The sequence below is a fragment of the Heloderma suspectum genome, chromosome 3 (assembly GCF_057233095.1).
Source record: "Heloderma suspectum isolate Gila_16-S chromosome 3, 16-S_ref, whole genome shotgun sequence".
Taxonomy (NCBI): Eukaryota; Metazoa; Chordata; class Lepidosauria; order Squamata; family Helodermatidae; genus Heloderma; species Heloderma suspectum.
This window is the reverse complement of record NC_139460.1, coordinates 298,583,687-298,609,571: the sequence shown is the minus strand read 5'-3', so window position 1 is coordinate 298,609,571 and position 25,885 is coordinate 298,583,687.

The window sequence follows — 25,885 nt, the reverse complement described above, 5'->3', positions numbered from 1 at the left end:
GAAAAAAGCCCATTCTGCACACAGAAAAAGAGCATATCCAGGAAAATTCTCCCCAACATAATAATTTTGGGTGTAATTTTCTTTGGATGAGTGCAAGAGAAGCATTCAGAACATACAAACGTAGACTAAAGTAGTACAGACCAGGACAAACATTAACACCAATTCTCCTGAATGTAAAAGCTGGCCCTGTGTGCCAAGAATGTGCACCTTTGCAACTGTGTGTGTGTGTGTGTATGTGTGTGTACACACACACGTAAATACACACACACACTCTTTCTCTCTCTCTTAGAAAGAAGTCCTATTGAGTTCAGTGGGAATTATTTCCAGGTAAACGGGTATAGGATTGCAGCCTAAGAGACATTCTCAGCTGCATCTCCCAAGTGATGGAGGAACTTCTTCTTGGAGGTAAGAAGGTACCTCCAAGGCAACTTATGCATTGCCAAAGAACAGGAAATGCATCACCGAAAAAGACATAGATTTTCATGGAATTTATATATGCTAATTTATATGTATGTATGCACATTTAGAAATAATTACTACAATTTAAATAGAAATACAATATATGTCACCATAGTGGGAAGTCTGTGGACAGATGACCTGTGTGCTTGCTCAGTCTGCTGTCCAGTTGTTAATTGTGGATAAGCAACTTCAGGACTTCTGTTCTCCTTTCTTATGGTTCTTTATCTTTAAACTGGACTAATAGCGCTCCAAATAGAGGACTGTCCTCTTTAAGTGAGGACACATGGCCACCCTAGTTGGAGGTCTATTTGAACCATGTTGTTGTTGTTGTTGTTGTTCAGTCATTCAGTCGTGTCCGACTCTTCGTGACCCCATGGACCATAGCACGCCAGGCCTTCCTGTCCTGCGCTCTCTCCCGGAGCGTGCTCAAGTTCATATTCATTGCATCCGTGATGCTATCTAGCCATCTCATCCTCTGCCGTCCCCTTCTCCTTTTGCCTTCAGTCTTTCCCAGCATCAGGGTCTTTTCCAGGGAGTTTTCTCTTCGCATTAGGTGGCCAAAATATTGGAGCTTCAGCTTCATCATCTGTCCTTCCAATGAGCACTCAGGGTTGATTTCCTTTAGGATGGACTGATTTGACCTCCTTGCAGTCCAGGGGACTCGTAAGAGTTTTCTCCAGCACCACAGTTCGAAAGCATCAATTCTTCGGCGCTCAGCCTTCCTTAGAGTCCAGCTCTCAGAGCCATACATTACTACTGGGAAAACCATAGCTTTGATTAGACGGACCTTTGTCGGCAAGGTGATGTCTCTGCTTCTTACTATGCTGTCTAGGTTGGCCATAGCTTTCCTCCCCAGGAGCAAGCGTCTTTTAATTTCATGGCTACAGTCACCGTCTGCGGTGATCTTGGAGCCCAAGAAAGTAAAATCTGTCACTGCTTCCATTTCTTCCCCTTCTATATGCCAGGAAGTGATGGGGCCAGATGCCATGATCTTAGTTTTTTTAATGTTGAGTTTCAAACCAGCTTTTGCACTCTCCTCTTTCACCCTCCACAAGAGGCTCTTGAGATCCTCTTCGCTTTCTGCCATTAGGGTGGTATCGTCTGCATATCGGAGGTTGTTGATAATTCTCCCAGCAATCTTAATTCCGACCTCTGATTCATCCAACCCGGCATTTCTCATGATGTACTCTGCATATCAGTTAAATAAGCAGGGTGACAATATGCAGCCTTGTCGTACTCCTTTCCCAATTTTGAACCAATCGGTTGTTCCATGTCTGGTTCTTACTGTTGCTTCTTGACCCTTGTACAGGTTTCTCAGGAGACAGGTAAGGTGGTCTGGTACTCCCATCACTTTAAGAATTTGCCACAGTTTGTGGTGATCCACACAATCAAAGGCTTTAGCGTAGTCAATGAAGCAGAAATAGACGTTTTTCTGGAATTCTCTTGCTTTCTCCATGATGCAGCGAATGTTGGCGATTTGATCTCTAGTTCCTCTGCCTCTTCAGAACCCAGCTTGTACTTCCGGTAGTTCTCGGTTCGCATACTGCTGAAGCCTAGCTTGTAGGATTTTGAGCGTCACCTTGCTGGCATGTGAAATGAGTGCAATTGTGCGGTAGTTTGAACACTCTTTGGCGTTGCCCTTCTTTGGAATTGGAATGTAAACTGACCTTTTCCAGTCTTGTGGCCACTGTTGAGTGTTCCAGATTTGTTGACATATTGAATGCAGCACTTTAACAGCATCATCTTTTAGGATTTTAAATAGCTCGGCTGGAATACTGTCATCTCCGCTACCTTTGTTGTTAGTAATGCTTCCTAAGGCCCACTTGACTTCACTGTCTAGGATGTCCGGCTCAAGTTCAGTGACCGCACTATCATGGCTATCAGGGACATTCAGATCTTTCCTGTATAGTTCTTCTGTGTATTCTTGCCACCTCTTCTTAATCTCATCTGCTTCTGTTAGGTCCCTGCCTTCTTTGTCCTTTATCATGCCCGTCTTTGCACAAAACGTTCCCTTGAGATCTCCAATTTTCTTGAAGAGATCTCTAGTCTTTCCCATTCTGTTGTTTTCCTCGATTTCTTTGCATTGTTCATTTAAGAAGGCCTTCTTGTCTCTCCTTGCTATTCTCTGGAACTCTGCGTTCAGTTGGGTATATCTTCCCCTTTCTCCCTTGCTTTTCGCTTCCCTTCTTTCGTGAGCTACTTGTAAAGCCTCCTCAGACAGCCACTTGGCTTTCTTGCATTTCTTTTTCTTTGGGATGGATTGAGTTGCTGCCTCCTGAACAATGTTACGGACCTCCGTCCATAGTTCCTCAGGCACTCTGTCTATCAGGTCTAATCCCTGAAATCTATTCCTCACCTCCACTATATATTCATAAGGGATATGATTTAGGTCATACCTGAACGGTTTAGTGGTTTTCCCGACGTTCTTCAATTTAAGCCGAAATTTTGCAAGAAGCAGCTCATGATCTGAGCCACAGTCAGCTCCAGGTCTTGTTTTTACTGACTGTATGGAGCTTCTCCATCTTTGGCTGCAAAGGACATAATCAATCTGATTTCGATATTGACCATCTGGTGATGTCCATGTGTAGAGTCGCCTCTTGTGCTGTTGGAAAAGAGTGTTTGCTATGATCAGCATGTTCTCTTGGCAAAACTCTATTAGCTTTTGTCCTGCTTCATTTTGTACACCAAGGCCATGCCTGCCTGTTATCCCGGTGATTTCTTGATTTCTTACTTTAGCATTCCAATCCCCTATAATGAAGAGGACATCTTTTTTTGGTGTTAGTTCTAGAAGGTGTTGTAGGTCTTCATAGAACCGATCAACCTCAGCTTCTTCGGCCTCAGTGGTTGGGGCATAGACTTGAATTACTGTGATGTTGAATGGTTTGCCTTGGATTCGTACTGAGATCATTCTATCATTTTTAAGATTGTACCCCAGTACTGCTTTTCCCACCCTTTTGTTGACTATGAGTGCTACTCCATTTCTTCTAAGGCATTCTTGCCCACAATAGTAGATATGATGGTCACCTGAATTAAATTCGCCCATGCCTGTCCATTTTAGTTCTCTGATTCCCAAGATGTCGATGTTCAATCTTGCCATCTCATGTTTGACCACCTCCAGCTTACCTTGATTCATTGATCTGACATTCCAGGTTCCTAAACAATATTGTTCTTTACAGCATCGGATTTTCTTTTCACCACCAGACACATCCACAGCTGAGTGTCCTTTCGGGTTTGGCCCAGCCACTTCACTCTTTCTGGCGCTACTTGGAAATACCCTCTGCTCTTCCCCAGTAGCATATTGGACACCTTCCGACCTGAGGGGCTCATCTTCCGGCGTCATATCTTTTCGCCTTGTGATACGTTCCATGGGGTTTTCTTGGCAAGAATACTGGAGTGGGTTGCCATTTCCTTCTCCAGTGGACCACATTTTGTCAGAACTCTCTGCCATGACCTGTCCGTCTTGGGTGGCCCTGCACGGCATAGCTTATGGCTTCACTGAGTTACGCAAGCCCCTTCGCCACAACAAGGCAGTGATCCATGAAGGGGATTTGAACCATGACCTGCTGTATTTCCAGATCATATGTTTAGAGCTATTTTTAGTGATTAGAACACTGATTTGTTTGTTTGTTTGTTGCCTCAGTTTAGAGGTGTTCATGGTGGCTTAATCATTTAAACAAACACACACACACACACACACACACACAGAGCTAAATTTTTTTTTTAAAAAAACTGGCAGACAAGGTACAGCAAATAATAAAATTACAGCATAATACAAAACGGAAGTTCAGTGAAACCAAATATTAAATGTATTGGAGTTTGTTTTTTGCTTTAAGAAATTGGATTTATGTTATATTTATTTGACTGATTGTATTGTATTGTATTTGTATTCGTGTTCCTCGTGAAGAGTCCAGGCTGGCTAACAACCTATATAAAAATACACCACATAGACAACATTAAAATCATGACTCTAAAATCACAAATATATAATAATACAATGCAATGAAACCATCAACAGAATCAATAAAAACAAAACAAATAGAGCACTTGTCTATATCCCCAAAGCCTGCACAAATAAATAGGTTTTTAATTGATGCCTAAATGACAACAGCATGAGAGACAGCTGAATCTCTACTGGAAGAGAGTTCTACAGCTGAGGTGCCACCACTAAAAGGCCCTTCCATGAGTTGTAGCCCTACAGGCCACGTTCTTCAAGGGCACCAGGAGCAAGACCTCTCCAGCTGATCTTAAATCCTGGGATGGTCGGTATTGGGGAAGGTAGTCCTTCAGGTACCTGGTCCTGAGCCATCAAGAGTTTTGTACACTAGGACTAACATCTTGACTTGAGCCCACTGGCAGCCAGTGCAGAGATTTCAAAACTGGTGTGATATACTCACATTTCATTGCCCCATCAACACATGGGTGGCAACATTCTGCACTAGCAGTTGCTTCCGAACCATCTTCAAAGGAAGCCCCACACAGGGAGCATTGCAAAAGTCCAACTGAGAAGTTATCAGAGCACTGACTATTGTTGCCAGTTTATCCCAGTCCAGGTACAGCCATATTCCTACCTACTGAGGCCACCTGTGCCTCCAGTGTCAGCACTGAATCAAGGAGTACTCCCAGACTACGGACCTGCTCCATCAGGGGGAATGCTCTTCCATTCAGGGCAGGCCATCTACCTAATTCCTGGACCCAGTGACCACCTATCTATAGAGCCTCCATCTTATCAGAATTTACAAATCAATAAACTGATTGGCTCCCATCCAGCCCACCACTGCCTCCAGGCACTGGTCCAGCACCTGCACAGTCTTTCCTGGTTCACATGGAATGGAGATATAGAACTGGGAGTCAGCTACATTTTTTTTTTAAATCAAGAACAATAATTAAAAGAAAGACTAGGAAATAAATAGGTTTCAATTTAAATGAATATTAGCCATACAAGCTTTGAGGACCTATCCTACCTCTGGTAAGCTGTACATGGTGAGTTATCATTCTACTTAGTTATCATTCTTTCATCCACAGGTTTCTTTTTTCCCATCAAGGTCAATAATATCTAGATCCCAAGATCATGATGTATCATGTGCCCAAAGAACTTTCATTTCCTTTGAACAGTTAAGATCTTAGTCTGAATGAGGTAATACATAATGTTGACTGCAGTGTTCCTTCAAGCCATGACACACGTTTATGCTATAATGGCATAAAAGAATTATCTGGGACAAGGGAAATCCATACATATTTGTCAGTCTGTACAGTGGAATGAGAAGAATGAAGATGTCTGGGGTGAGTTTTCTAGACATGAGGGTGGTTAAGAACAAAAAAGTCCAAGACCATGGTCTGAAGGCAGATGATCCAGCAACTTTGCTGAAGCTAAGCAGGGCTGGATCTGATCAGTGCCTGGATGGGAGTCCTCCTGGGAATACTATGCACAGTCCTTTGACATCCTTCACAGAGGGTATAAATGAAATAAACAAACAACATGGACTTGGCTGAAATGGTTCCAGGCCTTCGTATATGAAATGTGAGTGGTATTCTAGATGAGTATACACATCAGTGTATATTCTGCTTGCATACCCAGTGTTATGTCAGCAAATACCTTGTGGGACACTATGTCCAGGAAGATGTAATGCAATAACACATGTAAGGCAAAGTAAGAATCTTTTATTTTTCTAGCACTGAAAAAGGAAGCACTGAGAGCCTATTCTGGCTGGCAAGCTGAACTGTCCATGCAAATGGACAGTAGCACAGGAACATTTCCCCATGTTGTGATCACATGCTGCTGGAGAGTGTGTGTGAATGAAGTATGCTTGTGGGGCAGAGTAGGAGTTTTTCCCCAGCTGTTCACTGCCTGGCCAAAAGAGAACGCTATCTTCAGGTGGGAAAGACTTGGTCCTCTCATCTGGTTTCTCCATTCACACATGCTCCTCAGAAGCATGGTATCACCATGAGAAAGTGGCTTCAACACTGCTACGGGTATGTGCAAAGGGGGATGAAGAAATCCCTGGAAATGCTTCCATCAGTGCTAGATTCCCCCAGTGGATGCAATTTGTGAGCATCATTCACCATTGCCTCCATTTCTTATTTAATTCCAAACATTATTTACTACTACTACTACTACTACTACTACTAAAAAGGATGTGTGTCTGTCCATCTATCAGCACCATAGTACCATGACTGTGAAACGTAGAGCCCTGAAACATGCCATGCATACTTAAGGGAGCCCTAGGGGTTTGCACCTTGGGTTTATTTTATCAAAATGCATTAATTAATTTTAATTCATTTGAATGAGTCCATGTAGTTGAAGCCTGCAGTGACATCTTCAGCTACTAGGGGCAGATGTCCTTAACCAGCACATAGCTTTACATTGCACATGGTTTGAAGTCACAGGAGATTAGCAGGCCAAAGGACAGAGTTATACACCTGCCCCCTGCTGTGGGGCAGCCCCACTCAGGGGAAAGGAGTGAGCAGACCCCTCCCTTAGGGACCGTGCCTAGGGGTGCCTATGGGCATGGCTTCACCAAGGTGAGGCAGGCAGCTCTGTCCACCTCTGACATCTGTGTAAGTTTCCTTGAAGGCTTCATTGTATCAAACTAAGGGCTATTCCAACCTGTGCGAAGCTGGGTCCATTTGCTAGTTTAAAGCCCTAGATGTAATGTGTGAGAATCATTCACCATTACCCCCATTTCTTCTTTAATTTTTAAAATTATTTATTTAAGATATGCATATAATGCATTTCCTGAGAGTCTCCACTTGGTAACAGGCCAGTTGCTAGCAGAAGAGTGGGCCAATGGTGTGGGAACCCGCCACACAATTTGGACACCCCATGAGGTTAGTATTTCTCACATTTTATGGCTACTGCAAGGAACAGCTGCAGAATGGAAGTCTTTCCAGAGGCTTCAGTGTAGTGGCCATAAAGTAAGAGTCAGCCCTGAAAGATCACAGTGGACAAGTTATTTCTCATGTCGTCTCACTTCTTTATGTCTGGCCAGGTGGCTCAATGGGTTAGCTAAGAGAGATGCTTTCTTTCTTCGCTATAATAAATAATTTTCTCTAATGACCTGTAGCTGCAATATCGAAACTTGGAAGCCATAGGTAGTCTTTTGGAAAAATGCACATCAGCCTGAGAAAGTAGTGGAATAATAATAAAGAAGGATTTATTTATTTTTTTGTCTAAATGCAAATGCACCTTGAGAAGATCTGCTGATAATCCACCAATGTCTGGGACAGGGCTGCTTCCCTTTTTGCCTTATCCAGAGATATTCTGCTGCCTTCTTTGGATCCGGGAAGCTTATCTGGTAGCTGCTTCAAAGAGAATCGCCCTTTTGATATTCTGAATGTCAAAGGATTTTACTCCTGATGAATGGACCTTTAAGGCTGTCAGGGGAAATTGGCCATGGCTATTGCATGCCTCCAATATTAGATAGAGGTTGCTTTGCATTAAGTGCACAAGGTTTTCATAATGATTGCCACGAAACAAAATGAGCCAGTCACTTGCATGGAGTCTGGGGTCTGGCATGCCCTGCCAAAGAATTCTTGAGATAACATACACATTTTCTGACAATCCAAAAGGTGCATGTTCATGAGTGCATTTGCTGCTGCTGCTGCTGCTACTACTCCTTTTTGTTGTCATACAACTTGTCCCTAAACAGTAAAATATCCAGGTTCTCATAAAGCAAAGCTCTGAGACCCATTTCCCAAATATAACACATTACTGTTTGCCAAGAAAATAAGGAGTAGCTGTACAATTAAAGTCCAGCCTTACATACAAATGCAGTGCATGCCAGTAAACCACCCTTCTGCAACCTGCCCTCCAGATGTTTTGGACTACAACTCCCAGGATTCCTGACCACTTACCATGCTGCCTGGGACTGATGGTAGTTGATGTCCAAAACATCTGTAGGGCACCAGGTTGGGGAAGGCTGTGGTAAATTGTACATGTACTGGAGACTGAAAGTAGTTTTTCAGAGAGATGAAAGTAAAGGCATTGTTTTCTGTGGTGTACACTCTCATTTTTCTTGTCCTCCTTTTGTCTTGGGGCAAACAGGCTTTGCAGGTTTTTGAAGCACTTCCAAAACTTGTGAACAAAGAAGACAGCAGGGTGAATATGCACACATCACAGGCAATGATGCTTCTGTTATACCTCCTTCTCATCTTTTAAATCCCCCCTCCACCATATATCAAGTCATACTGCTAGTCGTAGTACCTCAAAGGGGCAAGGGGGTGGGGGGGACAGGATTGGTTGGATCCAGACTTTACTCATCCTTGACTAATTTAAGTTCCACTGATTTCAGTGGGTCTAATCTAAGTATTACCAAGTCTGGATCCAATCCAGTTACTAGAAAGTAAGTCCTATAACACAATGGTATTTATTTCTGAGTAAACATGGGTAGGTTTCTGCAGGAAGCTCAAGCATGGAATATGTTATATAGTTGAGATCTGACCTTCTCAGCCCCAATTGTGGGTTGTATTCAATGTTAGTCTAACTTAGGTCCAATTAATTTCAGTGGGTCTACTCAGCACTTCAATACTATCTCCATATGTGACTTCACCTCTGAACTAGACACAAATCTGTCATATGTACTCATGCTACATGGTCCTTGTCCTGTAATGGGTCTATGCAATGCTTCCAGAGGTTCTGGATTCCAGAAGTGAATGAGGGCAGTTCCTACAACAGCTGACTTGCGCTCCTCTAAATTCATGGCCCTCCCTACCTTCTGAGTCATCCTTTGCACCTTGGGCATCAGCTCAACCCCCTCGCTGCAATAGATACAGTTGGAGGCATGCTACGATCTGGATATGTACATACTGTTCCTTACAACTTGCTGTGTTAGCTTCTCTCCAGTTAAATGGTTCAAAAAACATTCACAGTATAAAGCTGCTTTATACATGTCTCCTTATCACTAACCATGCTTTGTAAACTGCTAAATATTCCGACTGTGCTCACAGTATTCATCTTCCCTCAGACAAGTTCTGATCATGCAACTTATTCTCTAATCATCAATAGTTCCAAACAATAAAGCTGCTTAATACACTGTTTACATTACTGAAAACAGCCTCTTGGAGCATTCCAAGCATCAGAACTGAGAGAGAGAGAGAGAGAGAGATTTCCTGGGGACAGTCTTGAAAAATGATTTAAGGATAGCTGGAGGCTTATTTTCTCCAGTCTCTTAGAATGCTGTTTCTTATTCTCCATATCATTACTTTTGTATAACCATGTTGAATGGGGTGCAGCTGCCCCTGAAGGACCAGCTCCGCAGCCTGGGGGTCATTTTAGACTCCCAGCTCTCCCCGGAGGCTCAGGTGCTGGCCGTGAGCCGGGCGGCACTGTACTAACTCCATCTGATACGGTGGCTGCGCCCCTACCTCCCTAGCCATCTGCTCCCATCAGTAGTTCATGCCCTGGTCTCCTCTTGCCTAGACTACTGCAATACACTGTACATGGGGTTACCCTTGAAGACGGTTCAGAAGTTGCAGCTCGTGCAGAATGCTGCGGCCTGCCAAAGGCAGCTGTCAGCGAGATCACACCACTCCAGTGCTGAAGGAGTGGCACATGTTATCAGTTGTTTTCCAGGCCCAATTCAAGGTGTTGGTATTGACCTTTAAAACCCTATACAGTTCCAGCCCAGCCTGTCTTAAGGAGTGCCTCCACCAGGGATGCTGCTCAACGAGATCGGCCTCGGAAGGCCTTCTGCCTGTCTCATCAGCCAGGACAGCTAGGCTGCTGAGGACTAGGCAGAGGTCCTTTTCTCTGGTGGCCCCCACTTTGTGGAATTCCCTCCTTAGTGACCTGCCCCCTCCCCCCTCTTTGATGAACTTCCACAGGGCTTTGAAAACTTGGCTGTTCAGGCGGGGATTTGGGGTGGGGTGATTTTTTTTTAGAGAAATGTGTTTTAGTTTAGTTGATTATATTGTATTTTGTGTTGTTATTTGTATTGTACACCACCTAGAGTGGCCAGGTAGCTGGCCAGATGGGCGGCTAATAAATCTAATAAATCAATAAAAAAAAAATAAATGATGACTGCAAGCTTCAAACAGTTTAAGGCTGCAATAAACACACTTACTAGAGAGTAACCCTATTCACCACAGTGGGACTTGGTTCCAAGTAAACAAGCATAGAACTGTGCTGTCAACCTTTATTTGATCAATTTGTGGGGTCCCAGTTTTTTTCTGTGAAGGCAAATTTTAATATGTGGGGCTGAAATTTAAGAGCCCACTTCTTGATTTTTTTGAGACAGTTTTGGTTCTGATGTTGTTATTGTAATAGGAGATGAGCATGAACATTCAATGATGAATGCTTGCTTGTTAAGCTGTAAGTTTTGCTGTGCACATTTATTTAAATGTAACTATTAAAGAATTAGATGATGGGACATGATTAATCAGTGACCATTCTTCTTGAGTTGATTAATCAATAAAATCAGTTGACAGCCCTGGTAACTAGGTATAGGTGCAATTTTAATTGCTTTGCCCACACAACTGAGAGTGACTCCAATCCAGAGATGTTGCCATGCCCCCAAACTACTTGCGGAGTCTGTAGAAGTGACAGAGACAGATAGGCATTTGCACCTGAGTGCAGAGGTGAATATTCCCATACAGATGAAATCAGAGACTTTGCACATTTGGAGCTTTGGAACCTCTCTTCCATTCGATAGACGATGCTCTGGTTTTCTGCATGCAGTGGAATGCTATGTCAGGTTGCATGACGAGGAGGAGGAGCTAGCTTCAAATGGGTACTTCCAAAATGATGATACGTTCTCTGATGTAAAATGCCCAAGATGACTCCTGGAACACAGCAACTTGAGAATGCCGTTCAGTTATAAGGTATAAATATAAAATCCTGTGCTCCAGACGAAGATACATATTTTTATCAAGCACTTTGGGCATTTACATTATATGAATATAAGAGAAACATTGCAACATCATCTTAAGTTTCACAACTCTTCTCATTTTTGAGTCTGGTGAAGACCCTCCCCCCCCCCCGCATTCCCGAATCTATTCTTCATCCCCATGTGTGTGTTTTTTATGGTTGTATTCTTAATTGTGTCTTTAATGTATTCATTTTATTATTGTTTTAACACACTTTTTATTTTAAAATTTCTGTTTTTATTATTGTCAGCTCCCATGAGCACCATCTCCTTGGTCAGAAGGTGGTGTATAAATCAAAGCAAGCAAGCAATAAAAACAAGCAGCGGTATCCATATTTCAATAGCCTCACCATGGGAGATGAAAAGTCGTAGGGTCAATCTGGATGGAAATGCCTGCCTTAACCTAAACATCTGATTTCTGTGGTTTGTTGGGTATTATTTGCACTGAAAATGCACCTGCTATATACTGCTTTCCCCCAAAATCAACGCGTAACAACGAGAGTGCAATACTTGCTGCCCCTGCACACCATCAGCCTAGGATTCAACAGTCTGTTCAATGACAGTCCAAAGCCTTTATTTGCAATTGCTGCTGATTCCTGGTTTTGACTCAAGGGCACCTGTATAGAGGGATATTCATAAAGCTTTGCCTCTGCATCTTTAGGAGGTATTATTCCCGCACTAGTGTGCCCTATTCAGAATTTGCATGAATGCTATTCAGGCTTTGCCTTTCTCCAGAGACTGTGGGAATGTTTTCTGTGGTTTTCTGTGTAAGGTGCTGCACTGTCATCACGGTGTTTTAAATTGACTATGAATATATATACATATATATATGTGTATGCTGTTCATTTCTTTTAAAATGACAGAAACGTAAACTTGATTCTCTAGGTTATGTTTGCTGAAGTGGTATGTATTTATATTTTAATGTAGTGTCTCCAGATGATGCTAGGTGGACAGTTGTGCTACTTCCATCCATGCAGCTTCATATGCAATGGTGGCTTAGCTGTTCTGCATCTCCACAGAAGAAGGCAAACACAGGCAGATCCTTTCTGCAGTGGAAGAGAACTCTGAGGGCCATGCAGGTTTGAACGTGGCTGGGTGGGCAAAGATAACAAGATGCTTCATGTCATGGCTGGGCTCTTTTGACAATGTTCCAACAACAGTAATCTAATATCTGGATCAATTTTAAAGAAATCCCTGAACAGGCTGTGTATCAATGGGCCCCACCCTCAGTTTCAGTGCAGGACCCTGGCACTCAGAGAGCACTAAACCAACAATAGTTGCATTGGCTTTTGCTTGGCTCCAACACCTTTAGGATGCTTCATCCTGTGCCCCAGCTGGGGCCGGTTCTGCCATTAGGCAGAATGAGGCAGTCGCCTCAGGTGGCAGATGTTGGGAGGTGGCATAAAGGTGTTGGAGGAGACAGCTGTATGGAGAACTGAGATTGAGATGTAGTGGACTTGAACTCAGCTTTTCCAGTGTGTGTATGTATGCGTTGCGTGTATGTATGTATGTATGTATGTATTTATTTAGGGAGCAATTGTATCACCCCTAGACAGAGGCTGGGGGGCCATAGGATATTTAGGATTCCTGGATCCGAGGTTGGGGACAGCACTCCAACCTCAGACCCAGGAATCTGAGTTCCCTGCCCTTTCCCCTTCCCTCCTGTAGCTGGCGTGGACAGAACCGCACTGACTGCCTCTCCAAGCTCCCAAAAGCGACCTCAGAGAGGAGGGAAAGGGAGCAGGCTGGTGGGCAGCCAGCTTACGCCGTATCCCCAGGCCTCCCCAGCCTCCTCCTCTCCTGCTCCAACATGCCCCAGCTAGATGGGTGAAAAAGCCCATCTAGCCAAAATGCAGAGTGGGAGGAGTGCGGAGGCTAAGATTGCCTCCACCACTCCTCCCGGTCTGCATGGAATGGCCATAAGCCTCCAAGTTTGGAGGCTTGCAGCCATCCCAAGAGGACTGCACCCTTATTTGTTACATTTCTATACTGCCCAGTAGCCAAAGCTCTGGACAGTTCACAATGATTAAGGCCATAAAATACAACATGATACGATACAGTACAGAAGTTTAAAACTTTAAAACTACAGTATAAAATACAAACTGAAAATGTAACAGTCTGCCCACATTCTGGCATCATCAGCAGAGGCCCTTCCCACCACCAAGGGCGGTTAGGTTGGTGAGTACAAAGGACAGGGCCCACTTCAACTTCCATCTGGGTTTTGTCAGGTCCTTTCTTGGCAGGCCTACAGGAAGGCTATGAAGACCCACTTGTTTTTGCTGGCATTTTCACAGTCTGTGGGCTGCAGGTTTTATTAGTGTTATCTGTTTTTATAAGGTTTTTTAAAATAGTGTTTTATTGAGTATGTATTGCTTTTCTATCTGTTTTTGTATATTTTTGTATGTTTATGTTGCACCTCACCTTGGGAGGGTTCTGCCCTTAAAGACGGCCTAAAGTCATTTTAAATAAATACAGTAAGAACATAGGAACATAAGAAGAGCTATGCTGGATACACCAGCTGGACACCAAGAGTCGTACCAAGAGGTAATACGCCGAATACATAGGTGTATTACCTCTGACTCTGGAGGTAACATATAACCATCTGGAATAGTAGCCTTCTCCTCCAGGAATTTGTCTAACCCCCTTTTAAAGCCATCCAAATTGGTGGCCATCACTACATCTTGTGGTAGCAAATTCCATAGTTTAACTATGTGCTGTGTGAAGAAGTACTGTCTTTTATCTGTCCTGAATCTCCCACCAATCAGCTTCATGGAATGATGTTGGGTTCTAGTATTATGAGAGAGGGAGAAAAATGCCTCCCTATCCACATTCTCCACAAAATAAATAAATATGTATGAATATACATTTGTGTGTATATTCCAGTCATGACTGATGACTGGAATACAGCAATTGAAGGATATAACTTGTTAAAAAAGAACAGGAAGAACAGAAAGGGAGGTGGGGTTGCACTATATGTTAAAAATTCTTATCTCTGCACAGAAATACAGGAGGATGAGCTTGGTAGCCCCATCGAGAGCATCTGGGTTAAAATAAATGCAGTGAAGAATAAAAGGAACCAGGTGGTCGGAGTCTACTACCGGCCACCCAATCAAGGAAAAGACAAAGATGAAACTTTTGAAAAGCAAATAGCCAATGTTTCAAGGAAGCATGATGTAGTAGTAATGGGGGACTTCAATTTCCATGATATTTGTTGGGAAACAAATTCTGCAAAACATGGCCCCTCCAGGAAATTCCTGACTTGTGTGGCGGATAATTTCCTCCTACAGAAAGTAGAGGAAGGAACTAGAGGATTGGCTATCCTTGACTTGATCCTAACCAACAGAGATGACTTAGTGGATAAAGTAGCAGTTACAGGAACTCTGGGGGAAAGCGACCATGTTATATTTGAGTTCATGGTTCTAAAGGAAGCAAAAGCCAAGTGTATCCAAACCCGTACCCTGGATTTCAGGAAAGCTGATCTTAATAAACTCAGAACAATGATCAGTAAGGTCCCATGGCAAGCGACGCTAACGAGAAAAGAGTCCAAGATGGGTGGGAGCTTTTAAAAAAGGAAATTCTCAAGGCACAATTACAAACAATTCCAACAAGAAGGAAAGGTGAAAGACCACAGAAGAAGCCAATGTGGCTTCACAAAAAGCTAAGAGATGACCTAAAAACAAAAAAGGACACATACAGGAAGTGGAAAGAAGGCCAAGCAACAAAGGAAGAGTACAGGCATGTAGCACAGAATTGCAGGGATGGTGTCAGGAAGGCTAAACCTGAGAACGAACTGAGGTTAGCAAGGGATGCTAAAAGCAACAAAAAAGCTTTCTTCAGCTACGTGCATAGTAAAAGATAGAGGGGAAAAATGGTGGTTCAGCTATTAAATAAGGATGGCAAAATGATAACAGATAACAAAGAAAAGGCAGAAGTGCTCAGTTCCTACTTTGGCTCAGTCTTCTCCCAAAAGAAGGTCTATAACCCCACTGGCAAAGGCGAAGGGGCAGGATTGCCGCTTGAAGATTGATAACCATATGGTCAAGGAACACCTAATAACTTTGGATGACTTCAAATCTCTAGGGCCAGATGAACTGCACCCTAGAGTAATAAAGGAACTGGCAGAAGAACTCTCAGAACCACTGTCTATTATCTTTGACCAATCATGGAGGACGGGTGAAGTGCCAGATGACTGGAGGAGGGCTAATGTTATCCCTATCTTCAAAAAGGGTAAAAAGGAGGAACCTGGGAACTACAGACCAGTCAGTCTGACATCAATCCCTGGGAAAATTCTGGAGCAGATTATCAAGCAATCCATCTGTAAGCACCTTGAAAACAATGCAGTGATGACTTGAAGCCAACGTGGATTTGTCAAGAACAAATCCTGCCAGACGAATCTGATCTCATTTTTTGATCAGGTCATCTCCCTTGTGGACTGTGGGAATGCTCTGGACATAATATACCTCAACTTCAGCAAAGCTTTTGACAAAGTGCCCCATGATATCCTGATGAACAAACTAGCTCAAAGTGGGCTAGATGAAACAACGATCCGGTGGATCCACAGTTGGCTACAGAATCGGACTCAAAGAGAACCGCTTATCAGTGGTACCTTCTCAAACTGGGGAGAGGTAATGAACGGCGTACTGCAGGGCTCAGTCCTGGGCCCAGTGCTCTTCAACATTTTTATAATGACTTGGAGGAGGAGGTGCAGGGAATGCTGATCAAATTTGCAGATGACACAAAATTGGGAGGGATAGCTAATACTTTGGAAGACAGAAACAAAATCCAAAGTGATCTGGATAGACTGGAGCGCTGGGCAGAAAACAACAGAATGACATTGAATAGGGATAAATGCCAAGTTCTGCACATAGGAAAAAGAAACCAAATGCACGTTTATAAGATGAATACGTGTCTCAACAACACTACAAACGAGAAGGATCTTGGAATTGTTGTCGATCACAAGCTGAATATGAGCCAACAATGTGATGTGGCTGCAAAAAAGGCCAATGCTCTTTTGGGCTGCATTAATAGAAGCATAACTTCCAAATCTTGTGAAGTACTCGTTTCCCTCTACCCAGCACTGGTTAGGCCTCATCTGGAGTACTGTGTCCAGTTCTGGTCACCGCACTTTAAGAAGGATGCAGATAAACTGGAGAGGGTTCAGAGGAGGGCAACAAAGATGATCAGGGAACTGGAAACAAAGCCCTATGAAGAGAGACTGAAAGAACTGGGCATGTTTAGCCTTGAGAAGAGAAGACTGAGGGGAGATATGAGAGCACCCTTTAAGAACTTGAAAGGTTGTCACAGAGGGGAAGGCCAGGATCTCTTCTCGATCATCCCGGATGCGGACACGGAATAATGGGCTCAAGTGACAGGAAGCCAGATTCTGACTGAACATCGGGAAAAACTTCCTGACTGTTAGAGCAATATGGTAATGGAACCAATGACCTAGGGAGGTGGTGCGCTCTCCCACACTGGAGGCGTTCAAGACGAGGCTGGACAGCCATCTGTCAGGGATGCTCTGACTTGGATTCCTGCATTGAGCAGGGGGTTGGACTCGATGGCCTTGTAGGCCTCTTCCAACCCTATTCTATGATTCTATGATTCTATGTGTGAGCACGCATGTGTATGCGCTATACCAGACTTCTCCAACCTAATGCCCTCCAGATGTGTTGGAATACAACAGCCATCATCCCCAGCCAGCATGGCCATGGGGATGGGGGCTGTAGGCCACACACCTAGAGGGTGCCACTATGCTTTCCTTTCTAACACAATGCTTTGAACAGCAGATGTGCTGAAATACAAAGAGCTGCCATAGGATAAATCTTGGTTTAGAAGGTCTCCTCTCAACCGTTCACCTGTTTGTACGAGCACTAAACAGAAGGCAACCAAATAGAAGCGCCAAAGTGCTCCACTGAAATAGCAAAGGCAAGATTTGTGCTAAAGGTTTATTAACGGCAAGGTCAGGGATGATTCTGGTTTGCTGCTAACCTGTTTAAGAAAAATGCAAAACAAAACAGAAAATGTGATAACATTTAAAAAATAATTACAGTGCCTCAAAGACTGGAATATAGAATTACAACACACACATTTATATCTGAATTGATACAATCTCGTTCCTGATGAAAAATTGTTTTTTTGCTTAGAACAGATGCAGCAAGCCCTTTTTATTCCAGTCCCATGCATAAATTATAATGTTTGCCTGAGAGCTACTGTAGGCATCATTCTATTTCTGCTTGTCCCTTTTGCATACTTTTAAACAATGAGATTGAAGTATAGTATGTGTTCACACATGCAAGACCCTGTTTTGATAGTGCTGGACTGAAGGATATTGCACTCCCACCTTTTCAGACCAATGTGTTTCAGGTCCAGCAGAGTAGTATGGTTGCCACGTCACCATGGAGGTTAAATTTATTGGTGGTTATTAACCATGATGGCAGTAAGCAGACTCCAGGTTCAGGCTCTGAGTGCCAGTTGCTGAAGAGCATCAGGCTTCTCAGAGCTATCTAGTTGGCCAGACGAGGTCAGATCCATCAAAATCTATCCATTTTCTTATGTTGGTGGCTGGAGACCACTCCATTATTTATTTATTTATTTATTTATTGCATTTATATCCCGCCTTTTTTCCTCTTGCAAGGAACCCAAGGTGGCTTACATGATCCTCCTCCTCTCCCTTTTATCCTCACAACAACAACCCTGTGAGGTAGGTTGGGCTGAGAGTCTGTGACTGGCCCAAAGTCAACCAGTGAGCTTCCATGGCTGAGTGGGGACTAGAACCCAGATCTCCCAGCTCCCAGTCCAACACTCTAGCCACTACGCCACACTGGCTCTTTAATGGCTCTTCCATTAAATCTGGAAGAAGGAATCTGTAGGTCATAAAGATTAGGTACTACCCAAATCAGTGCTAGTGGCCTGGATTGGCTAAGTGGGGTAGCACTCACGTAATGTGCTCCTCTCTCTCTCTCCCTCTCTCTCTCTCTCTCTCTTTCTCTTCCTCCCTCCCCACAGGTCTCCCCTCACAGTTCAAGAGAAAAGCAATATAAAATTAGGGTAGGAAGCCGGGTGCTGCTTGTTTATGTGGCAAGTAGGGAAATATTTTGCAATTTTATATGAGAAAAAGAGAACAGCATAGGTATCAAATGTAATTATGTTATTAAACTGTGCAAGTTCCTTCAGTTTTTCATAATCTCATTTAGTGCTTCTGATATCGAGCTAAATTATTTTTAATTGCTTTTATGAAAAATATCAGATGCATTAATGGTTTTTCTGAACTAGCTCTCTGAGGGCAATTTTGCGAGAGGATTTCTTTATCTTCTCTAAAGAGTTTTAGTTAATGTGTATGTATCGGTAATTGGAGTGACTAAGCTAGTAAGTAATCACAGTGTTATTATCATTAAGGAAAGCACACAATGTCACACCATAGTAATATTCCTCCTCCACACCACTTCTTGTCGGGCACAGTGGCAATGTTAAACATTAATGCCCGTTTCCTCCTATTGTTCAACTTCATATACCTTGAGAGTCATTTATAACTGAAACAACAGTGTAGTTGCATGCTATTAACCTCCTACACTCTCTTGTACCAGGAAGTACACAGAGAGAGTAAGCATGAGCGATGGTTACATGATTAATTTCATTGTAGAAAATCAGGAGTGGATATAAGTATGAACCCATCACTGTGAACTTTGACTTTGGGATAAATCAGATATTTGTATGTGGGATATTTTGAACTGATAGTGGGGCATACGGTTGCACCTGACCCACCCTGCTCCAGATGCATCTCACTTCCACTCTTTGACAAAATACACAGAATGCATGTGTAGGGATGGGTAAGAAATGTGCTCCATTTAGGGGTTTGTTTGTTTTTTAATGTATTTACCCAATCTGCACCTGCCTAAACCAAATGCAGAAATGGCCACAATTTGTGGTTGGAACTCTATATATTTCTGAAATGGAGAAGCATTCAACAACATGGGCATGTTTGAAACAAATGTGCAAAAACTGCATACGTTTCTAAATTGCATATAAACACACTTTAAACCATGGGGGCATGCAGCCATTAATGTCTCCGTTTTAAAAATGCACACAAAAATACATGATTTTTTTTCCCATGGGAAAAAATCCACAAGGAACCTGCACAGAATGGACTTAGAGGTTGGAAAAGGAGGACACCCATTGAAATAGACACGACAGATCCACCCATCCCTATGTATGTGCATTCATTTCAACATGAGTATGACAGAAAAGCATGATCCTCTTCCAATTCTGGAGTAAATACTGGGTTAGATACAGATGTGGGCATGTACAGCAGGGCTGACGGAAGTGGACTTGCTCACCCCCCCACCCCATGGCATCTTCTCCAACCCTCTGAAAATGTTACATAGAGGGTTGGGGCACCCTGCTGAATAGGGTGAGTTGTGATGTGGGTAAGGCGGGATCCCTGGAAATCGAGCAGAGGCACCTTCCATGGGTGGAGCCCTTCCATCCACAGAAAGCAGAACCTGGCTCCAGCCTACTACATGCATCCAGTATCCGAGTATTGGAATGAAGCTCATGCACCACATTCAAACAATATATGGTATGTTGAGAAAAAGGGGAGGAATAACCAGCGATGACACCATGGATGGGTATGGGTGCATTCATGTTACACTCCAGGATAGTTAGAATACACCAATTTATAATTTGGAATAAGTCTGCACTGTCTGTACTGGATTTCCTGGTTGTATTTTGTTCCCTTTTGGTTCACATGAGTCCTGTTCAGGCATTTTGTAGCCATTGGGGATGTATGGATTGTGTAAAATCCATTCTGTCCGTGTTTAGCAGGTTGTCCGGTGCTTTTTGTTCCATTGTCCACTATTGACGGAATTGACTTTTTTTGTTTCTGAATTTGCACAAATGTGCACGTGCAAAAATGCATAAATCCCCTCAAAATGCACAAATCTCCTCAAAATGTGCATGTTCACACTTTAGCCTATGGGGGAAATTCACATTTTTGGCTGGTTTTAAAAATTCTTTGTGTATTTTTCTATACTGAACTTTGTGCAAAATTCCTGAAGATTAGAAAAATGGTCCTCAAGCCCACAGAATCTGCCAGACAGGGGAAAAGCCGATCCACTGTGGAATCTGTAGGTCGGACTCATTTGGTTCTGCTGTGGATTTCTTTGATATCCCCTAGTAGCCATGGGAACCAAAAGCTGAAGGGGATTTCAGAAACATGCCAGCTAGCCCCACCCCCAAGCTCATGTGCCAACAGCATCAGTCTGAAGGGAGCTACACATGTATAAATGTATGTGCATAGGGCCCCCTCCTGGGGACACGAAGCCTGATGGACCAGCACTCACATCCCCGTGGCACAAGTCCAATGTGCATACATCTGTAGGCCACCTTAATTGAACATTGTCTGAGGCTAGTGTCTAGGGGGTGGGGCTAGCTGGCCATATTCTCAAAAGCCCCTTCATGTGTTTGGCACCAATCAAATGCCTGCTCAGAGCTATAGTTCGCTATACATTTGTCTTCTGTGGCCTGTCTCCTCCAGTGTTCTAGGATCCTTTGCACTTTTTCTGTTTTGCTCTCTGTCTCTATGCCTCAGGTTATAGCAGGTTTCCAGGACAGTCCCTAGGGATGCATAGATGGTATTTGCTTCTGTATTATTCCCGTAAATCAACTCTTTAAATGACCAGTTTGAAAGCAGTTGGCATTTTGCAGGTGTATGAGAATTGTGCAGTTACACACTTGTAAAGCACCAACAGACTTCAAATATTCAGGTGCAAAGTGGTGAAATATACAAGTAAGAGAGTGAGAGAACTTGCTGTACACCAGGTGGAAAGGAAGGGTACACAGAAAAGAAGATACTGAGCCTTCACAGTATGAACAAGACTTGAGAAGCATTTTATGGCTGTGTAATACTTCTTTTTTGTTTTAGGATGCTATAGGTTGTTTCTCCACAGGATTTTCCCCCTACTCCTTTTATTTTGGCAGTGTGTCTTCTGTATCACAAATGCCACATGCAGTGTATGTGCTTCTCAGAGGCTGCAAGCAAATGTCTTCAGAAAAACTATTTAAAAGTGTGACATTTCTAAATCACAGTGAATTCCTAAACTGGGGGATGGGAAGGCAATTGGTAAGATAGAATCCTTCCTCCTTCCTGTTACCTTCAGTGCCCCCAAAAGTGGTGGGCTCAAGAAGAGGCATGGTAGAAGATATATTTTAGTTGTTGATGTTCAGTCGTTAAGTCATGCCTGACTCTTCATGACCCCATGGACCATAGCACGCCAGGCCTTCCTGTCCTCCGCTCTCTCCCGGAGTGTGCTCAAGTTCATATTCATTGCATCAGTGATGCTATCTAGCCATCTCATCCTCTGCCGTCCCCTTCTCCTTTTGCCTTCAGTCTTTCCCAGCATCAGGGTCTTTTCCTGTGAGTTTTTTCTTTGCATTAGGTGGCCAAAATATTTGAGCTTCAGCTTCAGTAGGGATGGACAAATCTGTCAAGCTAGATTTCACTCAGGTTCTTATTTTTTCAATGCTAAGTTTGTTCCATCCTGATTCTGCATTAGACTGCAAGCTTTTTTCTTTTTTTTTAAGTCTGCTTGAAAATTTGTATGAATTATTGTGCACAGATTTTTAAAATCTATTTTCTGGTATTCATTTTTCCAAATGTGCACACTTTTGCAAATGTATGCATTTCCCCTCACATTGAATAAAGTGTTTTTGCGTGCATTTTTGCAAATATACACATTTTTTGAAATATTAGTATTTGTGAGTATATTGTTTATGGTTCAAATTCTAATCTAGACTGGAGAAGATGCAATAACAGTGGCCCTTAGACATACTTAAAAATAATCTTCTTGGATACTGGCTGGACCTGTTATTTATTTAGTTTTTTAAAAATTGTTTAAAGGTGTTATGTTATTGATGTTATTTTTTGAATGCTGTTCCACCTTTCAATATAGATTGCCATAGCAGTGTACAAATGTAAGTACATGCATACAGTAAATGCAGAGGGCCTGGTGCAGATTGGGCCACTAACGTGAGTGGGGGACCACCTTTAACTGTTTCTCCCTCTGCAGCTCTGATCTGGATCACACACACCCCACCCCCAAATACACATGCCTGCAATTTATAAATAGTGATTCATTAAGCAAATGGGCTGAAAACCAGTGCAGATGTCTCAAAGGTCCAGTTAATATGTGATTATGCCAATTCAAACCTATCAGTGTTCAAGTGGCAGCATTCTGCACTAGCTGAAGCTTCTGGACCACCTTTAAGGACAGCCCATATAAAGGGCAGTAAGGTCATCTCATCTTCTGGATGTGTGGCCTTCCTCACATTAGAGATCAGTGAGAGGGCCATGTCTAATTAAAAAAAAAAAAGTATCAATTTGGGCTAAGATCTGAGTGCCTGAAGACTTAGAAACACACAGGTTAGGGGTAGGGGTAGGCTTTCTCCCCCCATTGTTTTTTGATCACAGAGTGAAGGGGACCTCTGCCTAAGTCAGGTTTGATCTTAGGTTATTTGGTTTGGGTTCTGACTCTGATGCAGATTTGGATATCAAGCTAGAACAAGCCCAATCAAGACAGGGAACGGGGGAGGAAATTCCCCAAGACTCTCTAGGAGTCAGTGAAGAATCTTCCCAAGGGCTTATCAAGCAGGGAGGCCAGGCTCAGAGACCATCCCCTCCTCCCACTGTCCCCATGGGAACCTGGCCTCTGTCAGAGGGGGAGGAAGCACTGAAATTGACAGATGCCAGAGCCCGCTGCTGAGCTAAGTGGGCTGAGGGGAGAGGAGGTGGGAGACGTTCGTCAGATTGGCTGCCCATCAGAAGTTGGGTCAGGAAGACCCTTCCTGAAGGGAGGAGCCCCTGAAAAAGCCTCTCCCACATGGCAGGAAACCCATCTTTGAGTTGAAAGGCAACTGCCTTGCTTTTAGGCACTCTCTTTTAGGCACTCTCTTAACAAAAGCTCTATTAGGCCTAGAGGACAGCTGTCAGCTTTGTGGATGCAATAGGTGTGAATAGGTGCTTTTAACTGAATAAAAGGGTTTGTGGATTCCAAAGTGAGTCTGTTACTTCACTACTCAGAGGGAAGGCTTGGACAGCCTATATCACAGGGATACGGGGCCTCCAGCCCACAGAGGTTCCAAACCTGGCCCACAAAGCTTCTTTGCATTCCTCTAGGGGGTTGGGGTTGGCCTCCAAGCCTTGCACCCTGAAGGAATCCCCCCACTGGTAGCTTCAATCCACCGCATTCTGGTTCTGCACCCCTGCTATATCACAAGGGCAATATCCAACAGTGTCATTCTTCAAACTCAAATACCGCTAGCAGAAGCTCTGCCAAATCTTTCCACTGAGCAAATGCTTGCACATTATGCTTGCAAAAATGGTTGTGCAAGCAGTTGCGCAACCAGTTGCATAACCAGCTTTCACCAATGTTTGCACAACCGCTACACAACTGGGTGTGCAAGCAGTTGCATAACCAATTGCCTGACTGATTGTGCAACTGCACTTGTGCAAATGTAACTTTAGTTGGATTCTTTTCTTGTGCATAGTTGGGAACCTAGTTTCCACCAGCGCAACATCATTTGCAATCGCAGAATGACACAGTTGGAGAGTTGCCCAAAGTCTCCTCAGTTTCAAGAAGCAGATTGCTAATTAGAACAGAGGGCTGCTGCCCAAGAAACACAAGCCCAGGGAAACTAGCTGTGCAGTTCTTTGGTCCTGGACTGAATAAATAGATAAAAGAATAGGAGAGTAATCCTATGGCCCCTAGGCCATAGGATTCTTTGCATTCCTGGATCTGAGGTCAGAGTCCAAGCTCCCCACCCGCTCCCCGCTGGTGCAGAGAGAACCGCACTGGTTGCCTCTCCAAGATCGCAAAGGCAACCTCGGAGAGTGGGGAAAGGGTGCATGCTGGGGGGCAGGGAGGGAACTGAGGAAGCAAGGATATGAACTATCAGCCTTCCCCCACCTCCTTCCCCCCACCGCCCAACACTTCAGCTACATGGGCAAAAACACCCATCTAGCTACAATGCAGAGGGGGTAGGGGAGCGCGGAGCTGAAGATTGCCTCTGCCGCTCTTCTCACTCTGCATTGGATAGCTGTAAGCCTCAGAGTTCAGGGTTGCGCCCTAAATGCATGGTTTGATGGGAAAGTAGCCAGGGTCTGTGCAGGTGAAATGTATCAAGAGAAGTATCAGTGAAGTACTGAGTAGAAAGTACTCACTTTCCTACAGAAATTCATGGCTAGTATCTTGACGAAAACTGTCTATTGAAAATGCCTTCATAATCAGCATTCAATGTGTGGCACTTCAATTATATAAGGATCAGTACACATTTAATCCAGCCCTTGATAGCTTTATCTATTTACTTTACACAGCTGTTGCAAGGCTGAAGCCTCATCGTTCAGCAGCTCCTGTAGGCGGATTGCATATTTTGGAAAACGCAGCCGGCATGTGTGATTTCAACATTTGCATTCCTTTGTTGGAAAATTGTTTTGTACAGATGAGCAGAACTACATGTTTTTATAAATACTCACAAGGGAAATATACCAACCCAACTTTATATTAATAGGTGGGCTGAAGTCATCATTCATGATATGTCAGAGTGGTAGCGTAAGAAGTAAATATGAATGGAAAACATATCTAGGACAGAATTTGTTTCTCTGTTACTTTTTAGTGCACTCTCATGAATCACACCCAAGTGAAAAAGCAAGGTGAGAATGACTATGCAACAGTATCTGAAACAGTATCCATGTGGCAAGACTCTGGAATTGACTCCAGGGACATCTCGATATCCAAGGATAGATCACTACATATTAATTTTCATATCTGTCTTTTATGTATTTTTGATAGAGGTGCAACTCATCTTTTGATATAGTTAATATAAAAAGCCAGAAGATGAACCTGAAGTTTATTTGGGGAGGAAGATGGGATATTGTAGCAGCTATCTCCAATGCTTATTGGTGCCAATGGAAGTTTTTTTCTTTAGCTTCCATGTGTGCATTTAGGGGCAGAAGTGGCTGGGTGGTCCCTTTTAATCCCTTCAACCTATGTATGGTGGTCCCAATCCAGATTGGGACCCCGCACGCTTACACTAAAGTTAAAAAAATTAGGATCAATATGAGCTACGCATTTAATGTACCATGTAGTTTAGCCCAGACTTCTGGATTGTTGCCAGTGGCCACAACCCTGCACATTATGCACACAGAGAGTGGGGTGTAGAATGGGTACTCGTGGGGCTCTGGTTGAACTCTACACACACACTGTGCCGCCTCTACTCCCAGCATGCCCCTGCAGACTCAAGACACCCAGAGATGCAATTGGCTAGTCATCTGAAGGCAAGGCCCTCCTGCACCTGTGGGGCTACTGGGGATTGGGCGGCACTCATCTCTTCCAGGTACCTGGATGTGGCCTTCTCTCAACAGACATGGGAGAGGGATACACACTCACAAAGCCTGCTTCCATATGCACATGACCTCTACCGGATTGAAGAAAAAGTTCCCTAGCAAGGGGTAGAATCCAACACGACTTCTAAGCACAAACTGAAAGAGTGGACAGAATTGCCCTTTCACCAGGTTA